At 38.6% G+C, this 20,379-nt stretch overlaps 1 long non-coding RNA gene across 2 annotated transcripts in view; it reads right to left on the reverse strand.

Moving 5' to 3' along the window:
• Nucleotides 1-1,142: 1,142 nt before the first annotated feature.
• The window catches only part of LOC135363898 (uncharacterized), a 68,300-nt gene continuing 49,063 nt past the window's right edge, over nucleotides 1,143-20,379 (reverse strand). For both annotated transcript variants that reach the window (XR_010410237.1, XR_010410236.1), the window contains 5 exons: nucleotides 14,449-14,512; nucleotides 13,207-13,231; nucleotides 7,355-7,432; nucleotides 4,462-4,613; nucleotides 1,143-1,662 (listed from right to left, as the gene is read on the reverse strand). This is a non-coding gene — a long non-coding RNA (uncharacterized LOC135363898). The remainder of the gene's footprint in view (nucleotides 1,663-4,461; nucleotides 4,614-7,354; nucleotides 7,433-13,206; nucleotides 13,232-14,448; nucleotides 14,513-20,379) is intronic.

Consider the following 20,379-nt stretch of genomic DNA (forward strand, 5'->3'; position numbering starts at 1 on the left):
ATAGATGTTTTCTCTACACATAAAGAGATGATGTGCTAGACAGTTCCTGGAACATGAGTAGAGCTTTGATGTATTGTTTTTGGTTGATTGGTATACCAAGGACATGGTTGCCCTTCACAGTCAGAAGTGAACATAGGATGTGAAAAGTAAATAAAGTCTGAAAGAGCACTTGTGCTCGAGTATTTAATAGTCTTTCTGTGTCAGCACCACTCCCTTGCCCCAGCCTGTTTTATAAATGCCTATAGTATGGTGAAGCATCAGGAGGAGGAAATAATGGGACATCTGAACATGGAAAAAAAGAAAAGAAAGAGGAGATTTGAAAAGGGGGTGGGGCTCAGAGTTAAAAGCAAAAGTACACTTTGTCAGTTAACTACTTGGGGAAAGTGGTATAATCCGTGGGACCCCCCCCCCAAAAAAAAAAGATTTCAGAAAAGTAGAACTGGAATCTAGGATTATGGATCCAAATTGTACACACTATTCTCCAATATCAGCTCTGTGTTCCCAGTTGATGGGTAGGAAGAGGGTCCTGAGGGCATCTAATCATTATTCAAGGTGGGGTAGCTAGAAGTCAGCATGTGAAGCAGTGACTGTCTCCTGATACCGTGTAGCTCTAAACTCTGCTCATTTTGGTTTTTACGATCCCTGGAAGACTGGAGAGGGCCCATTTCTATGGCAAGGTTAGCTGTTCTGGATAACTACGGACTAATAATCATTGTTATAAACTACCAGTAAAGCCTAATAGAGCATTTCTTTGGGCAGAGCTTTTGGAAAACCAGCTTCTAATGCCAGTCTCATAACTAACAGGATATGTGAACTATTGGATAACAGCCTGTGTACATCTCAGCAGATTCTTTTAATAAATCAATCTCTATGGATGCCCTGCTGTTAAGATTAAATGACACCAAATATATGCAACACTTTGAGAGAAACAAGCCACAAGATTGGTATTTGAGCTGTAGAATTTATTTTATGCTTAGTATGGAAAAAGCCTCGGCAAAGGTAGCTGTGTGTAAATTCTGAAGCATATACCGTGAGAAGAGTACATCTTAAGGGTCTGTGCTTGTATTCATTTGCAGGAGGTGCAGGGGACTGAGGAGAAGTGCAGGAGATGGGAAAGGGACCCAGTGAAATGACAGTGAAGAAGACCAAGGATTCTTCTTATGTGAGTCTCTTAAACATTACCTCGGGTTATACTTCTATTTTCTACATTAAAATAAAATGGATCTTCAAGGGGACCTTTCTTCCTTAGGACATAATTACTTACATCAATGTCTCTTTTCCCTTATTTACTTACAAACCCCTTGAGGAAGTCGGGTCTCATATTTTCCACCTATATGAAACAAAGTACAGAGCTTTGCCCACACGGAATTCAAAAAACATCTGGTGAATGAATAGCTGTTGATTTTCCAGTTGTTATATAGAGATGAAGTTCTGTTCACATGTTATTAATGATAGCGGTGGCAGCAGGTAATAGAAGTTTGATAGGTGGTTCCAAGGGGAATGGTTTCCTTTTCCAAAGAAGTGCTTTGAAAGGCAAACATTTCAATAACTGCCTAAAAATTCGTCACTCATATCAGGCCATTGGCCAAGTTTCTGTGAAAATTTTTTTTAAATCATTCACAAAGTATATGTTCTTCAACAACAGAGCCTGGGTTTCGTCATCTGCAGGACAGAGAATGCCAGTTTTTACAAATGTTTTTGAAATATAGTTGGCTATGTAATTATAGATGTAAAATTGTATCTCCTAGCTCAAAGAGAACTGTTGAAAGAAAAAGCAGATGCTTTGTTTGTCTAGAATGTCGGGGTCATATTTTTATGGGATGCTTTTGAGAAACACTAATTTGTGGAAGAAAAGCATCCCAGAAGGCAAATTTGACAGTTGAAATTCTCATGCCCAAATTGTTCCTAGGATCATAATTAATTGAAACATAATGAAAGGCTGAATACAACTTTTATTTCAGTTCTTCACAGAGCCAGTGAAGTGATTCTAAGTTAAATTTTCAAGATCTGAAAGATGAAAATATACTATGCTTTAGACAGAAAAACACAGGGTGACTGAGAGATCGTGAAATGCTGATGGGCATCCCAACAACATTCTAGTGTCATTTCAACTGGCTCTGCACTCTCAGAATAAGCAAGATCCCTTCCCACACTGATAAACACATATTTGTATATAGCATTCCGATTCTGAAGCAGACTTAAATAGTATGAGTTTATTATTGTCTGGAAAGTGATGCCAATGAAAAACTGCCAATTTGGCCCTTTTAAAGAAATCAAAACCTAATCTTGTCTCAAAGTCAATAACTTTTGGTAAGTTTAACAACTAATTTTAACAACTAAAACCAATTTGCGGGCAAACTTTACGAAATGGAATCTGTCATTTATACAGCAGGGGAGTTTCAAGAACGCAAATGCAGTTGTAGTTAAAAATCAAGGAAAAACTGTAAACTTCAGGACCTAGATTGCTTTATACTACAAGTATAATTTATTTATGCAGGTTTTTGGGGGAGAGGGAATATTTTGAGTTGTAATCTCTCTTATTATTAGCCCTCACCTCACACCCTAATTCTGCTAATAAAAAAGATGTAGCTTTTTCTTTGGGGACATTTAACTTTCGAGAGAAATTGAAACTAAATTATCTTATGTGGATCAAGATGGAGGTAGGGAGAAAGTTAGTAGTAGTAAAAATATTGTTGGTAGGAAACAAATGGGGTTAACCAGCCTGAATCTGAGAAATAACCCTGAGTATAGGCCTTGCTAAAGTCATGGAACTATTTCCAATGGCAGAAGGTGAGGAGGTCCTGACAGGTTAGAGGGTGAGCCCTGTGCAGGACAACGTCTTGGTCTCACTCATAGAGCTTCTGTGCAAGAGGATTTCATAACTCAGAGTCTATTTTGCTTGAAGAAAATTACGACTGATACACATCTAGCAAAACAAAGGTGCTGCAAATTGTTAGTTCAGTGAATGAATAAGTGAATGAACACAGACCTTTCTTTCTCCTACAGGAGTTCAGTTCTTTCTACAGGACAGTTTTATATAGTTAATCCAGCTGTACAATGTAATTTATTTGTATTTATTGACTTTCTGCATGCCATCTCATAGAGTCTGGGAATTCACCCAGTATGGATAACATTGTAAAGGGAAACTATTTCAAGTTTTACATAACTTATTTAAAAATAGGATTTTACAAATATTAATGATTATAATAATTGTCATTTGAATACTAAGTTTTATATACACTGCTAAGCCTTGTATATGTATCGTCTCTTCTTGTACACACAAAGAACAAACCAGGTCAGTATCAGCATCCCCGTTTTATACAGGAAACAGAGGCTCAGCATGGTTAGTCATATGCTCAAATTGCACAACTAGTAAGAGGGGCAGAGCTAGGAATCCCACTCGGGGAGTCTGATTCCAAGGCACATATTCTTAACCTCTAAATTGCCTTATAAACACAATCAATGAAGATTTCAAACTTTTTTCAAACTGAAACATGAATGTACATCCCCCTGTGACTAAATATACATATATACATTGAAATGTAATTTCCAGGACATGTGGACATACACACAGCCAGCCCCAGCCCTTTATGAATCCCATGTTTACTCACAAAAACACCATACTTAAAAACCAGAAAAATCTACAAACTCATGTTGAGAAATGGGAAGAAATATGAAAATTGCAATAAGTGGACTTCTAAAGGGCCTATCACAGAAATAAACAAGTATTAAGAGAAAAAAAAAAGGTTTGTACCTTATGGCTCACCTGTGAATAAAATTTACTTGGTTAAAAAAAAAAAAGAGTGAGAGACAGAAAAGATTTGGCACTGAATATTTTAGAGTAGTTATGTTCTATAACGAGTAGTTTGGAGTTTACCAAAACTTCAAATATAACATCTACCCTTAAATATTAGCAAAATGAAATTATAAAACATTTATTTTCCCCTTGATTTTTTTGCCTCTGAGTGAAGAAGAAGCATATAGTTTCGTCTTGTTTTCTTGTCCAGTTTGACAATCTGAGCCTTTTAGTGTGTTTATACTATTTATATTTAATGATATTAGTCTGTGGTTAGGTCAAACTCTATCATCTTGCTAACTGTTCTCTAATGTTCTATCTGTTGTTTTTTTGGTCCTCTTTTTTCCCTCCTTTTGAATCATGGAATATTTTTTTAAATTTTAGTTTACTTCTAATATAGGAGTATATGCCCTTTTAAACAACTTTTAATGGTTGTATGTTTTTAAATATGCAATTTAATTAATCAGGATCTACCTTAAAATAATATATCACTTCATATGTAGTATAAGGACCTTAAAATGCTATATACCCAATTCCTCCCTTCCATCTGCTGTTATTGTCATACATTTTATATTTACACCTATGATAAATATATAATACATTACCATCTTTGCTTTAGACAGTTATCTTTTGAAGCAATTAAAATAAGAAAAATTTTATGTTACCTTGCTTGATTCCACTTCCAATGCTCTTCATTTCTTGATGTAGATCCAAGTTTATGGTTGGTCTCATATTCCTTTTGCCTGAAGAACTTCCTAAATTCTGAATATATTTTAAATGTAGAGCCAATAAAATTTCCAGGTGTATTTGATGTAACCTTTGAGAAAAAGCAAAGTCAAAGATGACCCCTATAGTTTATAATAGAGCTGCTGATAAATCACAATGAGCAGCAAATAATTAAATAGAAAATAATACATTTAGGAAGGAAGAGATACTAGTGTAAAAAAAAAAAATCAACACTAAAGAAAAATATGACTTGATACACCAAATGTACTTTGGGTTTTTGTTGTTGTTGTTGTTGTTTGTTTTTAAAGATCTTATTTATTTATGAGAGAGAGAGAGACTACACGCTGGGGGAGGGGCAGAGGGACAAGAAGACTTCCCATTGAGCTGGGAGCCTGACGCGGGCCAATCCCAGGACCCCTGAGATTTTGACCTGAGCTGAAGGCAGATGCTTAACCAGTTGAGCCACCCAGGCATCCCCCAAATGTATTTTGTAATTACTTATCTGCCATGGATTTTTCTGCCCCTCAAAGTACCAATTTCAAAGACCCGTAGAAGTCCCCAGGTTGTCAGAGGGGGCATAGATCCTGTGTGACTCCTATGTCTACATGTGCCTACCTCCTCTCATTAACCTGGATGCAAAACTCAGTCCCTTCACTGGTTTCAACAAGAAGTCTTTCCCTCGCTTTCCCACTCATGTTCATCGGGTTTCCTCTTTTTTTTTTTAACTCTATCATTTTGTTCCCTTTTTATGAAATTGCTCCCTGTGAATTCTGAATTCTTATTTTATGTGGAGTTTAACTAGCTCTTACACTCAGCATTATATAAACAAAACCCCCAAAAAGGCCTCAGGATCTCCCCTTCCTAGCAACTTAGGTTTATGAATTTACCCCACTGTTGCAGGTAAAGTTCCCCCAGGATTTGCATACAGGAGGTTTACTGGGAGTGCTTTTGGAATCAATATCTGTGAAGGAGCAAGGGAGACAAGACCAGGCAGAGGGAGAAGTTAAAATGAGATACAGTTGAAACAGTAGCCTCAATGTCATAGAGATTTCTCAAGGCTGAGATGATCCTACAAAGATGTCCCACATTGGGGAACATTGCCCACAACAATTAATCATTGGATATAGCTGCAGCCAGGGACAGGTACATAGACTTGGGCAAGGCAGCCTAAGGTCAATTCCCAGAGTTGCATGCAACTGTAAGTCATTAGCAAACACTACCAACATCTGAGATCATGAAGCTTTGACTTTGAAGGGGAATCTGGGAAGTGTCCAAATGCATCCACTATAATCCATTCCTGTACCACTCAGTTCCACTTGCTTCATATAGTATATTGCCTCCATAGGGGAACAACTCCAGGATTGTAACTGGTATCCTTTCCTAGGAAAGCTATAGTGGGACAAGTTATAGTGTTCCCTGCAGTTCTTCTCTAGGATGCATCTGATATTTATAGTCTCCCTCATCTATTAACCCAACTACTAAATTCTGCTCACCTTTGAGTATCATATCAGCTGGTCCTCCTCACTTACTTGGTGGGATGATTCAGGCTCTCCTCAGAGGAGGAGGTCTGAACTCCTAGCTGCTGTGACCTTCTCAGGATGTGGCTTCTGCACATGTCTATTTACTATAAAAATTGGTATGGGGAATACCAAGAGCCCCCTTCCACCCTACTCTTTCTCCAGCAGATCACCTGGGTAACAAATGTATTTTTGTCTATGCCTATTATTAACAGCAGTCCTACCTTCTCCTGATGATCAGAGACAATTACTCCTGCCAGGATGTGGATTTTTTTCTTTTTTTTTTTTTTTGGCCTACTAGATTCCTGGCACAAAGAACCTAAAGTAACCATGGGGCAGTCATAGCTAAAGTTTAGTGGAGCTCCTGTAGAAGCATCCTCCCTCTGAGAATCACAACCGTTAGAACTACAGAGCCTAGAGTTGTGGGGATAGGAAATATAGATTTCCCAAGTGGGTCACTGGGAGTGGTAAGTCCCTCCTCCTTGCAACCCTTACTTGCCAGATGCATGTATTCTTCCTTTTAGGGAACGCAGCATTATATATAATGGTTGATGATTTAAGGAATGCTCTTCATCCTGGAGAATTTAAGATATCACTGTAGAGTATAATTTCCCAGTTGCCACCTTAGGTGTACCTTCAAAAAGCCATTCCATCATTCCATCAGACTAGCAGAATCAAGTGACAGGATATGTGATAGGACCGGTGAATCTCATTTTTAGGTGCCTATTGTCACATCTCATTTGCTGTAAAGTGCTTTGCTTGGTACAATGCAATTTATTTAGGATCACAGGTTTGCAGGTTAAACATTCTGTTTCCCTTTGAATAATGGTGCTGCCAGTGATCCTAGTGGGCAGGAAAGGCAATCACATAGAGAACTTCACTCAAAATAAATTTCTGCCTTCTAAGATGGAATGGACACAGTGTAATCAACTTCGGCTAGTAGGTCCCCTCAAGGGTTGGTGCTCTATTGGGGGGGTCAGCACTAGTGTTACTGCTATCAGTTCACTGCTATCAGCGTGCAATAGTCCAAAGGCTCTACCAGTTGTCTATTCTTGTGTATCACACTACCCTAAAGCTAAGGGGTTTCTTAAAGAGAGATGACAAACATGGCCAGGGATGAAGACAAATGGAAGTGAATGAAAGTGAAATTCATAAAATGAGGATATGAAGAATAGGGACTGTGACATCACTGTCAACAAACAAGGAAAGGATGTGACACAGACTGTGAGATAGACAATGAATTTATAAATCAATATAGGAGATAAACTAGAAAAAATCTTTATGCTTTATACAAAACAAAGCCATAATTCCTTACCTTTATCTTCAGGCCTCTCCCAACTTCGGATTCCATTTGCCGGGTAAACATTCTTTTAACGGCTACACTTTGAAGACCCTATCAGAAACCACTGTGAGCAATTGGTCTCCCATTTATTGCCTTCATGTTATTACTTCAACCTGGAATTTTCCTCCCACTCCATCACACCCCAACCCTCCATGAAATACTTAATTACTTTTTATGATCCAACTCAAATTCTTTTTGGACATTAGTGCGGACTTAAACAAACAAACAAATTGAGACTCAGTGAAGAAACTCCTGTCAAGAATAGATTTTCCCTCCCCCAAGCACACTGAATTCCTTAATAACAGGGCCTATTTTACCTATCTTCATACTGCTGCACAAAGCACACAGTAGGTGCTGACGCTTTGATGAATGAATGCCTTGGCACCTTATACTCAGGCCACACAGCCTTGTATTATATTTTGTAGTTATTTATCATTTCTATATGTTAAAATCCCCTTGAAGGCAGAGACCAGATCATAATTTTGATTTTCACAGAATCTAGTAAAGTGTTTTAACATCAAGCTAGGACCCAGTATTTAAATTCATTTGTTAAGGGATTTAGTACTAATCCAAGACACATGAGAAGAGAAGCTGACCTGTGAGGTACTCACAAGAACAGTCTCACAGCCTCAGTGAATCCCATGAGGATCTCTGAAGGTGGCGTGGCCCTTTAGATATGTCCTGAATCAAGGCCAGGGGGATAAGCCCTTGTATCCTGCATTGCCCAGACACTGGATGTGTGCTGTGTCACAGGAAGAGGGCATAACCTTGGGCGAGGCCAGCTTCTGTGAGCCAAGGACAATGCCTGAAGGAGGACGCAGCTGTGAGCCATCAGCATCCAGATTCCAGCCAACAAGGGCATCTAAGTAGTGCACGGCAGCATCCTATAGGGCATCCCTGAGAGGGAAAAGTCAGCCTCTTGCTCACCTTCCATAAAAATCTTCTTAAGTTATGGGAAAGAAAACAAGACTGAATTTATTTGAAGTGTCCGAGCCTCCAACTCCTCCTTTGAGCCCAAACAACTTTTTCTCTTTGAGGATTTGAACTGGCACTCGGGGTATTTATTTCTGGCTCTGCCCTGTCACTGGGATACTGGGAAAATTTCTCACATTCACCTCCACAGTGCTGGTCACCCATGACAGTACAGCCACTGGCCCAGCCTAATCGAGCTGGGTTTCCCTGCATCAGCCGACATGTCTCTGGCATGTGGCCTTCTGGGGGCTATGTAGTTGTCCTTAGCTAGCAGATTGTAGCATTATAAAATATGGGCCTGAAAAAAAATTCTCACTAGTGTCTTCTATCATCTTTTCCACTCAGGATCAAGGTTTACTTCTAGGTTAAGGACTCGTACGTACAGGGAAAAGCATTAGCTTCTCTTCTTTTCAGCCCCTGCATGCATGATCCTTGCCTCCTACAAGAAGGAGCCAGAATATCTATTGGGCAATTTTGCTTGCAGGGACGACTCATCTCCTTGGTTCTTCCTTGTTTTATGATCTTAATTTCTATATGGCTAAGGAAAGTTTCCCATGGCAACTGTTGTTTGCTAAAAAATACCCATCTTTTCTATAACCAATTTTTTTCAAAAAATGGGAGGAAGATACTTTCCTTTTTTGGCAACCTTATGCATTGAGTAAGTACCATATAAATGGGTAGCTTCTAAGTTAAAGGTAGTTTGTACTTGGATGGTCCTAGCTGTTCTCTCTGAACTCAGATGTCATACACTAAAACTAAATTAATGGACACAGTCTCTCACCAGGCTTCACATTTTTTTTTTTTCTGAATTTCAGACCAGGGCTGGAGGTCGGAAACCATTTTGTGGGACCTTACTTGCAGGGAAGCCGACTTACTAGGAAGGGTGGTAAACCAGCACCATCAACTGCAACTCCCCAAGTCTCAACTACGGCCTCCAGTTCAACTCTGCTATTTGGTTGGGTTCCATAAAGACAACATCTGTCACCTCTCTTTCTCCTCTTCTTGAATAAAGCTTTGCTAACAAGGAGAATTTAGATCTCCCATGAACTCTAAAGCTTCTCTAATAAGGCCTTGCTGTATGTTGCTCTTGTAATAACATGCTTTAACTGAATCCGGTTTTCCAAACTGTTCAATAACACCTTGTCATACGGCTCATTGCAAAAGACTATTATTAACACATTTCCAGAGAACTCTTCTCCTTCCTGTTGGTGCATGGTGGGGAAGTGGATGTGCGAGTCCCAGCAACTCTCCCCATTATCAAGTGCACTATTGGATGCTGTCAAGTGTTTCGTCACAGATGTGAAGCTCTGGCAGGACTGAGATCATATGTACCTCCTAATGCCAAGTCCGTAAACTTCCTTTTAATCTTCACATCTCCGCCTCTGAAACCTGCCACTACTGCAACCCAGCATGCTCTCTTCAAGCTCAAAATCCTTCTGTCATTCCCTGGAATTGGACGGCCTGAGAATGTATCTAGTGTATGGTTAACAGGTTAGCCACGTCTCGTGGGGATTCCAATGTATGCCTGACGCCTGCTTCAAGAGTGGATGTCCTACATCGGAGGGACTCAACAAATAGGGCTTGGTAAGAGGCAAAAGCCCAATGGCCACATACACACTTCCTGCTAGAAAAAAAAAGTTATATTTTAGAGTCTGTTGAGGTAAACCTCTAAAAAAATCCCTCACCTGTAACTTGGCATGATTTTGGCTTATATAATGATTTGATACCTTGATTTTTGCTTCAAATATTCAATCTTGAACAGTGTGTCCCTAAACAAAAACTGGAAAGTTGACCTCAGAGTGGATCTCTACCTTGGGTTCCTTGTGAGGCTATGGGGGACTTATTCCTTTAAGATTCTTAGAAGAGCTATTGAAAGAGTTAATTGAAAATAGAGGGCCTAGGAGGGATATCCTGAAGATCTGTAGACTTTTTGAAAAGGTCTATGAGAAATCACCTTAAATATTTCAATTCTTTTTTTTTTTTTTTTTAAGATTTTATGTATTTATTTGACAGAGAGAGAGAGACAGCGAGAGAGGGAACACAAGCAGTGGGAGAGGGAGAAGCAAGCCCCCCGCCGAGCAGGGAGCCCGATGTGGGGCTCGATCCCAGGACTCGGGGATCATGACCTGAGCTGAAGGCAGACGCTTAACGACTGAGCCACCCAGGTGCCCCTGTAAAACCCATTCTTAAGAATTGAAATATTTAATTGGGGCGCCCCTGTAAAACCCATTCTTAAGAATTGAAATATTTAATTGGGGCGCCCCTGTAAAACCCATTCTTAAGAATTGAAATATTTAATTGGGGCGCCTGGGTGGCTCAGTCGTTAAGCGTCTGCCTTCAGCTCAGGTCATGATCCCCGAGTCCTGGGATCGAGCCCCACATCGGGCTCCCTGCTCGGCGGGGGGCTTGCTTCTCCCTCTCCCTCTGCCGCTTCCACTTCTAGTGCTTTCCTGCTCTCTCATTCTGTCAAATAAATAAATAAAATCTTAAAAAAAAAAAAAGAAAGGGTTTTACAGCCACACATTTTGCTTCATGTTTATTCTAAGACATTTCTTGACAGCACCCTGGATTTGATCTTTCCCCAGAGGCTCTTTCTTACTTTTGAGAGTCTTCTTCAGGGAGAAAATAGGGATGAGAAATATTTTATTTTGAAACTAGCAGATCAAGGGCCATTTTTATTTGTCCTACATTCTTCTTAAAAATGGAGTAGTTTCTACTTTAGCTCATATCTCTTTATCTTATGATATGCAGCTAAAAGAAATTAGTTGTCACTTTCAACATTTAGCGTAGAAATAGCCCTAGCCAGATCAATTAGTTCACTAGATACATTTCTCTATTTCTGCAGGTGACAGTTTTCCCAAACTTTCTATCACTATATATCAAAGATCTTCTATCTTCTAGCCCCCAATACCATTCCACTCACCCTCCTTCAAGCCTTCACTGATGGCCATTTTGAGGCTCACTGGTCCTGGTAACACCCATGTCCAGGTAACAAAATCTGTTACTCTTGATAGATAGCAAATCCATATAAAACTTACATTCATTTCGTTCTTTTCATGATTTTTTTCTGACAGTAATTTTCAGAAGAGCTCAGCTGGGCAGATCCTACCTGGAGCCACCCATGTAGTCATTGTCAAATGTGGTCCAGAGCTATATTGGTCATATGAAGGCTCAACCGGGCTGAAGGTCCAAGAACGCTCATTCTCATGTCTGGCAGCTGAAGCCAGCTGTCAGCTGGGAGCTCAGCTTGATTGTCACCTGGGGCATGTACATATGGCTTGGCTTCCTCACACCCTCGTAGCTTTGGGTAGTTGGACTTCTTAAATGATAACTCAGGACCCCAAGTATAAGTGTTCTCATGAGCAAGGTAAAAGATGTATCACCTTTTTATGACCTGGTCTCAGAAATCACATAGCATCATTTCTCCTTACTCTATAGTCAAAGTAGTTACAAACCCACCCACATTCAAAGTAAGGGAATGTATACTCATCTCTCAATGTGAGGAGTATCTAAGAACTTTGCAACCATTTTTTAAAACCCACCAAAGGGGCCTTGCTGTCTTGCCTTCTCTTGTATCACCAGCCTTTATGATAATACCAGATACCTAGGGGATACTCCTTGAGGGTTTGCTGAAATAATGAATTTTGGTAGAAAAAGAAAAGAAGTTCTGTGTTTATGCTAACACTAGTGAGGCACCATGTGAGGGCTCCACCCCTGAGATCTTTAAGAAGAGGAGACACCACTATGTGATATAAGCAGTCACTTGTCTAAAAGCAAAAGGCTGACCCTTATGTTCTTCTCTTGGCCCTTTTCATTTTTTGATTATTCTAGGCCCAAGGGAGATTCCTACATAACCAGAGCTTTTACTTGAATTTTTTAATGACAATCAAGTTCCCGTACTCCAAGAATATGTGGCATTATGATAACCTATAGCAGCCTCAAGTAACGTATGGAAAGGAAGTGATCTGAGAGAACTATGGATGCTCTTCAGGCACTCAATTCCAGGAACAACTCCAGCCACAAAGATATACAGCTGAATGTTCTCTATTCCCTGTTAGTTTGGGTATATAGTAGAGTGTTTCCATATATTGTGCCATGGGATACAGAGAAATCCCACGTGTGGATGAGGGGAGCTATAGGAATATTATATACCAAGACCAAATACCTAGACTCTGAGTTAGAATGAGTTTCAATAAATTCACTTTTTACACATCACACAAAATTATAAACAGGACACAAGCCTTAAAAACCTTTGTTATTGTCCACTAACACCACCACCTAACAAGTTATCATATTTACAAGTGGAAATATCTTCTGAGAAATGTCAAGTATCTTGTTTGAATCCTCTGAAACAAAATAATTTCTGTGATGCATGTATAGTAATGCCAAGAAATCCATCTGCCAGCCAGAATTTCATCCTTTAAATACCTTATTATGGCAGCACAAAAGAACACAATGAGTTTTGTTTAGAGTGTCAGTCTGCCATCTCTGGGCTAAAAGGATTAGGTCTAAATTGCTCATCATTACATAAGACTGCAGGAAAATGTCTGCTTCTTTTGTCTTTAAAAGTACTTCATGGTGTTTTATAAATAGCAAAAAAAAAAAAAATTAATTACACTAAAGAAATCCATTCTGAGGGCCACAAGCAATAGATCTGCCAGGCATTTCATTTTATGTTATCATTTATTCAACCCACAAAGGTCAGAGACTTTTCAAGTACACTCACTTGTTGGACATGGCAGGAGGCTGAGGAGAGGACATAGAATGTGTTGGTTAAATGTATAGATTTTGGTGTCGGTCTGCTCTGGTTTTAGCTTCTCTGACTAATAAATGTGACTGGGAAATTTACTTACCCTCTCTGTGGCTCGTTTTCCATATCTGTAACATTGAAGATAAAATTATTCACCTTCTAGGATTGGTTTAATGGTTAAATGAGATAACATATGTATTTTACTCACCAGTGCTTGGCACAGAGTACATGCACAGTTAACAAGTTAGATAAGAGTAAACACACACTCTTAGTAAGTAGTGTGTGTGTGTGTGTGTGTGTGTGTGTGTATGAGAGAGCAGGGAAGGAGGCGGAGAGCGATGGGGGAAAGAAACAAAGAGAGGGAAAAGACAGAGGGAGAGACTATTTTGAAAGGGACATAGAGAACCCTGTTGGAGACACTGTATGGATGTGATGGTTATTTATTAATGTTAACTTATCTGATGAAGAGATTTTGAATATTGAAGATATGGGAATGGGACAGGAATGAAATGTCAGGAAATATATGGAAATGTATGTCACTATGAAACTCACTAGTCTTCTGTACAGAAACAGAAAGTCACAAACATTTCCCACTTCCTGTTCCCCCTGGGATTTCCATTTCAACCATACTTCTGCACCTGGCCTGGTACTTCCATGTACCCAATGTCAGAGGTATGTCCCTTGAACAGGACTCAGCTGTCCACTAGGTAAAGCAGTTGAAAAGCCACCAGGCCATTACAGTGTCACTGCAAATAACTGAGAGGTATTTTCATGTTATTAATGGGAGGAGAGTCCAGTGTGATATACAAATAAAAGTGGACTTTTCTAAGGAACTAGAGTTGGGGAAGGAGTGAAGGAAAGATTTTAGGTGGACAAGGCCTTTTCTCCCTTTTCAGGTGAATTGGTGAGGTCATTCCTATCCTCAATCTTCATATGTCAGGTCATTTGGAAGAAACACATTCTGCAATAAAGTGCAGTAATCTTGCCATTATTAATTAGAATAATAATTTCCATTGCTTAAGCTCATTTCTGTAATGGTTTTGTTCAAAAAATAATACTCAGGTTTAGCCATGTCTGTTAAGAGACAGAGTATCAGTGGCCAACTTTCTAGTTTTTTTAATGCCTTTTCAAAAATATATATTTTTATTTTACCTTAACACAGTTCTGTTCAAAAACAACCTTCAGGTAACCTTTTAAAATATTACTTATGAATCTATGCACCTCAATAAAGTGTTTCCTGTTTTTCATTTCCCCAAGGCCAAAGTGACACAATTATTAGCTTTTGATAGAGTTAAACAGTAACTACCCATGCTTATTTTTGTGAAAGAATGGAAAACAAATCTACCTTCAAGCAGTGAAACATTTGAAAAGATTCCCATACTTCAGTTCTTTCTTATTTTTTCTTTTTCCTAGAAGAAAACAGAGGAATTTTTTAAAAATCGAATATTTAAAATAAACTTTTTCTCTACTTCTAGCTCTGAATAAAATCCTTTTCCTTTTAATAGGGAACCTCTTTAATCCTGTGTAGTACTACTTACAGTCTTCCAGGTACCATTCTAGATGCTGGGCATATACCAGGAGACAAAACAGGTCAAAATCCCTGCCATCATAGAGTGTACAGTCAAGTGGGGGGGGGGGCGGAGAGAAAATGAACAATATGAACACAGTAACAAATGATAAAGGGAAAACTAAGACAGGAAGAGAAAAGGGAGTGTCACTGAGGTTGGGCAGTGAGCGTGGTTTTAGGTAGCATGGTCAGAAAAGGACTCTTGAGAAGATGACATTTAAGGAAAGATGTGAAGGAAGTAGAGGAAGACACTGTGTTTTAAGGAATAGTTAGCAGGACAAGAGGAGTCAGCTAAGGGAATAGTAAGAAATGAGACATAAGAGGGGCCTGTCTGATTGATAGCCTATTTTATGAATGCCGGCTTTTATGTCATTACATTAAATGGCATGACAAGTATGAAATAGGACACCATTAAAGGTATATCCACATCTTCTCTTTGTCTCTCTTTGTCTCTCAAGATTCATTCACCACCCTTCTCCATCCTTTTCTCTGGCCCCGGGAAACTGAGCTCTCTCTACTCTTTCTCATGACCAATCACATTTCTTCCCTTGGGCCACCTTCCTCCTCTTTCAGTTATCCAAATGTTCCCTCTGTCAGAGAAGCAGAAACCCAGCCAACTTGTGTTTCTCTGGATGGGTAGTTCTCAACAATGGCCTTAAACTCACCAGCTTCAGTGCAGGGAGAAGGGGGAAGGGGACACACTTCCTGAAATACAGATTCCTTGGCCTTACTGAAGACATTCAATCAGTATGTCTGAGTGTCTCTGGCCTTGGGGCCAAAGAATCTGCAAGTTTAACAAGTTTCCCAAGGTCAGTTGTTTCTTACTGTGAGGCTTGCATATTAAAATTCTAGACTATAGGAACAGCACTCTTTTGATAGACATTCAAGCAATTTCTTATACCTGATGTTTTTTCCCTTGTTCCAAAAATGAGAACTCTGAAATATTTGGTTTGCCTCTATTATATTATGACTGACTGTAATCTGCTGAAATTTTATTCCTATTTTTAGTCAATGCTTATAAAATACTTTATTTTGTAAAATATTTCATCATTAAATACTATCCATAGGAATTGTTTTGCACACACAGATCTGTACCTCTGAAACAAATAATACATTATATGTTAAGAAAAAAAAAAGAAGATAGCAGGAGGGGAAGAATGAAGGGGGGAAATTGGAGGGGGAGACGAACCATGAGAGATGATGGACTCTGAAAAACAAACTGAGGGTTCTAGAGGGGAGGGAGGTGGGAGGATGGGTTAGCCTGGTGATGGGTATTAAAGAGGGCACATTCTGCATGGAGCACTGGGTGTTATGCACAAACAATGAATCATGGAACACTACATCAAAAACTAATGATGTAATGTATGGTGATTAACATAATAAAAAATTTTAAAAAAGAATTGTTTTGCACAGTCCTCATCAATTTGTGTCAGATGAGACTTGATACCTTGTTTGCAAACTGATAATTTGTGGAAGGATTATCTATGACTTCTACATATATTTGTGGAACAGTGCTGACTTTATTTTTATTTAAATGCTGATGTTTCTCATGTAAATCAGCATTATACTTGAATTAAAAATAGGGGTACCCAAAAGTTACTAATAAATGCCATATATCATGCTATGCAATGCTTTTGTGCTGGTAGGACTGAACTTTGAGGACTTTTTCAGAGTTATGGAAGGAAATTTACTCTGTGAGTTAGACCGTCATAGAATTTGTGATGAAGAATTCACATTTCCCACTAGAGTATGCAGCACTGCTTTTTTTAAAAAAATATTTTATTTATTTATTCGACAGAGAGAGAGAGCACAAGTAGGCAGAGTGGCAGGCAGAGGGGGAGGGAGAAGCAGGCTCTCCACTGAGCAGGGAGCCCGATCTGGGGCTCAATCCCAGGACTCTGGGAATCATGACCTAAGCCGAAGGCAGACGCTCAACCAACTAAGCTACCCAGGCGCCCCTCAGCACTGCTTTTATATTACACGTAATCTTCTGTGAAGAGAGACACCAGACTGATATTTTACAGAGTATTTCTGTTACAATCTCCAGAGTTCAGCACTTTTAAACAAACATTGTCCTTTTAAGGGTTTTTTTTGTTCTGTTTTTGTTTTTGTTTTTGTTTTGCAGATTTCATAGGTTAATCTCCCCTGTGCCAAAATTTGCTATTTCAAGATACTGAGGCAAACAAGACTGTCAGAAATAAAAAACAAGGGTTGCACTGTCATGTACAGAGCAGATAATAGTAAATACCTACCTGAGTAGCTGAATCTAATCCCTCTGAGGAAAACTAGTTCATTTGGCCTCTTAACTAATTTCGACTTTTTTCCTAGCAGAGAGAGGGCAAGGGATTTTGATTGAGGGAGCTGCAGAACAGATTTACCTCAGGTTAAACTTGCCTTTCAAACTGGAGAGGATCAGGTGGAGTCTTTATGGCCCACTCTGGCAGGACTGTGTTTACAGCAAATACTCAAAAGCATATATTTCCTCTCAAATATTAGTATTTGCAGCTGCTGGCTAAAAATACACCCAAAGGAATGTCAAACACTGAAGCAAATGGTCCATACATTTTAGGAATATAAGAGGAAAGGCTTGTGAATCTTTTAATAATTGTATTACATGTAATAAAATGTCTTGAAAAATTCTTCAGAATTTCTGTTTCTCTATGCCTATGGCTAAGCTAAGTCAATGTATTTAATATGAGTGCATTTTTCATAAAGGTAAAGAAACATCTCACTTTTTAAATAAATGTGTGTTTTCTTTTATTAGTGAAAGGGCATACAACAGTTCTAAATATTAGACAGATAGTAAATGAGGATTGATCTATTAAGAAGGGAAAAATAGTTTTATATTAAATGCCTCAAGAACCTTTTTTTACATTACTTCAGATTTTTACATAAGAATTATATAGGATTTTTGAATTCCTAACTTTGAAAAAGACCTTGGAAATTATTTAGTTCATGAATACTAATAACAAGGATGTTAATAACATAACTAACGTTTGAGCACTTACCATCTTCTGGCCACTGTTTTAAGAAGCTTTACATATGTAATCTTGGTCAACCCTCACAACAATTCTACTATGTAAATGTTATTAAATTCATTTGACAGAAAAGAGAACTGAGACATAAAATGTTTAACAAATCTGCCAAAGGTCATAGAGTGAGCAAGGGGAAGAGTTAGTACTAAAGCTGAAGAAACACTTGTAAAATTATCCCAGCCCATTCTATCCATAGAAAGTGAACACAGCTGTCAAGAGTATGATTTGAAGGTGCCAGAAGTTCTGCCTAAATACATCACCTTCAACAGTATACAACACTGCCTCAAATTCCCACCAACAGAAAGGTGCTTTATGCAAAGATAATGCCTCCCAAAGGATATAGTTTAAAAATAATACCTAAAAAGAATTGCCTGTTAATGATAGCAAGATAAGGTAGACACCTTTTAGAAAGATTTGGATGATAAAAGGAGAAAAAAGAAAATAAAAGAGCTGTTGAAGTTAAACACTATAATATATACCCTTGGTCAATCCCAGCAAAGTGAAGGGGAGGGATAAAGACAAAATTCAAGCAATTTGGCTTTGGTTGGATATGGAAATTATCCATCTTTAGCTATCTTCTCATTTGGGAAATAGAATCATACAGATAGTTAAACCTTTGCTATTTGTAATGGTAAAGTTTAACAGCAAAAATTATCCGTGTATAACTTGTATTTTCCTCACCACTTGCCTTTTTTTTAGGAGGGGAGGGGCAGAGAGCAAGGGAAAGAGAGAATCTTAAGCAGATCCATGCCTAGTGCGGAGGCCAACACGGGGCTCAATCTCAAGACCCTGAGATCATAACCTGGGTGGAAATCAAGAGTTGGATGCTTAATCAACTGAGCCACTTAAGCACTTGCTTTTCTGAACAGACATTCTTACATAGGGGTCCCATATATGGATTCCTTCTGATACATGAAATTCCCAATACATAGGTAAGAATGCACAGTGCCCTAAGAAGATTGTCCAAATTCTCATAAGTATATATGAGCCCCTTCAAAACAGTTACTGTAGCACAAAATCAATCTAGCCCAGCTGCACTTCTTATATATCACCTAAAATTTATGCCTGCTGGAGGTGGTCTTTAACAGCTAAGAGAATATAACCTACAACTGCTTTGAATTATGTATCCTAATGAACATCCGGGACTACACTGAAGCTGGCAGAGAAGAAAACTTTACTTTCTTTACTTTAGAAAGTAAATATGGTATACAAGATGAACAAGAGCAGGATAACATTACATGCCACTGCTTTGCTAGAACTATCTTTCCGGTTTTCACTGCAATAGCAGATGCAACTATTCAGGATTGGGGTTCTAAGTAAATAATATGCAACAAGGAAGTGAGACAGGTATGTCAATGAAAGGTCTTAGGAAAGAGTAAGGCAATTGGAATGGGCAGTCAATTAATTAAAAATGCTTTTCAAAATGAACAAACTGATCCGACTTTCTTGGTGGAGCTATTACCAAGTTCTTTTGAGTTCTTAAAACATTTTCTTTACTCTGTGTTTAACAACAAATGTGGGCCAATTGCTGTGAGTTAATTGAAAAGGATTGTTTTCTAGTTGCCAAGAAACGGTGCTTTCTTACATTATGCAGGCCATTATGTGCACAGATCAAGCTTCCTGATTTTTCTTTGAGGGTTTAAGAATATAGGCTGCCGTGATTTAGTTGTCCCTTGAGGAGAGGAGCACAAATCAAGAAGGCTTTCAGGGGTGTTGTTCCATTTCAATTGACCAGGTAAGATTTGGATTTGAAAGTGCTACCTTCTTCCTAATGCTTCACTTTTCCTAAATCATTTAAATGCTTTTATGTTGAGTGAATGAGTGGATCTAAAATGATGATTTTTGATACTTGGGATAGTTTCATGTAAAATCATGCTAAGTTGATTTTCTTCCAGCTGAAGTTTCTGAGAAAAAAAAGGTAGAGGTAATAATAGACAGCTGTGAGACTGGCTCAAGTTGGTTTCTTCTTGATTTCAGAGTAGTAAATCCATGTAAACCAAGAAGTTGTGAGTGTGTTTAGGGTTGAAGTATTAAAATCATTGCTATGGCAGCGAATATCATTATTTCTGTTTGGAGAAAAGATTTCAAATCTTATTGACTTGTTCCAACTGAGAAATGGGTTTTATATTTGTTACCTTAAAAGGAAGACTTGTTGATTTTATTCATAATGTGGTTACTTGTCTCTTAAAACCACATATATTTTCATTATCCCTTTCTGTTGGCTATTTTCTTCATAATTTTGTCTTAAAGATGAAGATAAAATCGGAGTCTTTGTACTTAATACTACTACTAATAGGCTTGCTACAAACAAAAAAGTCACCCTTCTTCCTCAGCAAGGAAGATCACATTTCTTAATTCAAAGTCACTTGCTCCCAGGCTCACCAATATAGTGCTCACAGTGGGTAATAATGTGGGACAAGTGCTGGAAAAGGACTCTGGGAGTCCTGTTTCTTGGGTCAAATCATCCTCCCATTCATACTTTCACAGAGTTAGGTTGAATCTGCCATCCCATGAGCTTACACTTAAAACCTCAGAGTTCATGTGGAACTATACGTTGAAAACAAGTTGATTGGCAAATTTGCAAAGTTGAGCGCTGTTATTAATCCTTTCTTTCATCTCTCCCATGGTTCTGTGTTTCCTGGGAATATATTTCCTTTACAAGGAAGATCATCAA

The sequence above is a fragment of the Mirounga angustirostris genome, unplaced genomic scaffold, assembly GCF_029215605.1.
Source record: "Mirounga angustirostris isolate CCGP_5_RB_7025 unplaced genomic scaffold, mMirAng1.0.hap1 SCAF_3, whole genome shotgun sequence".
Taxonomy (NCBI): Eukaryota; Metazoa; Chordata; class Mammalia; order Carnivora; family Phocidae; genus Mirounga; species Mirounga angustirostris.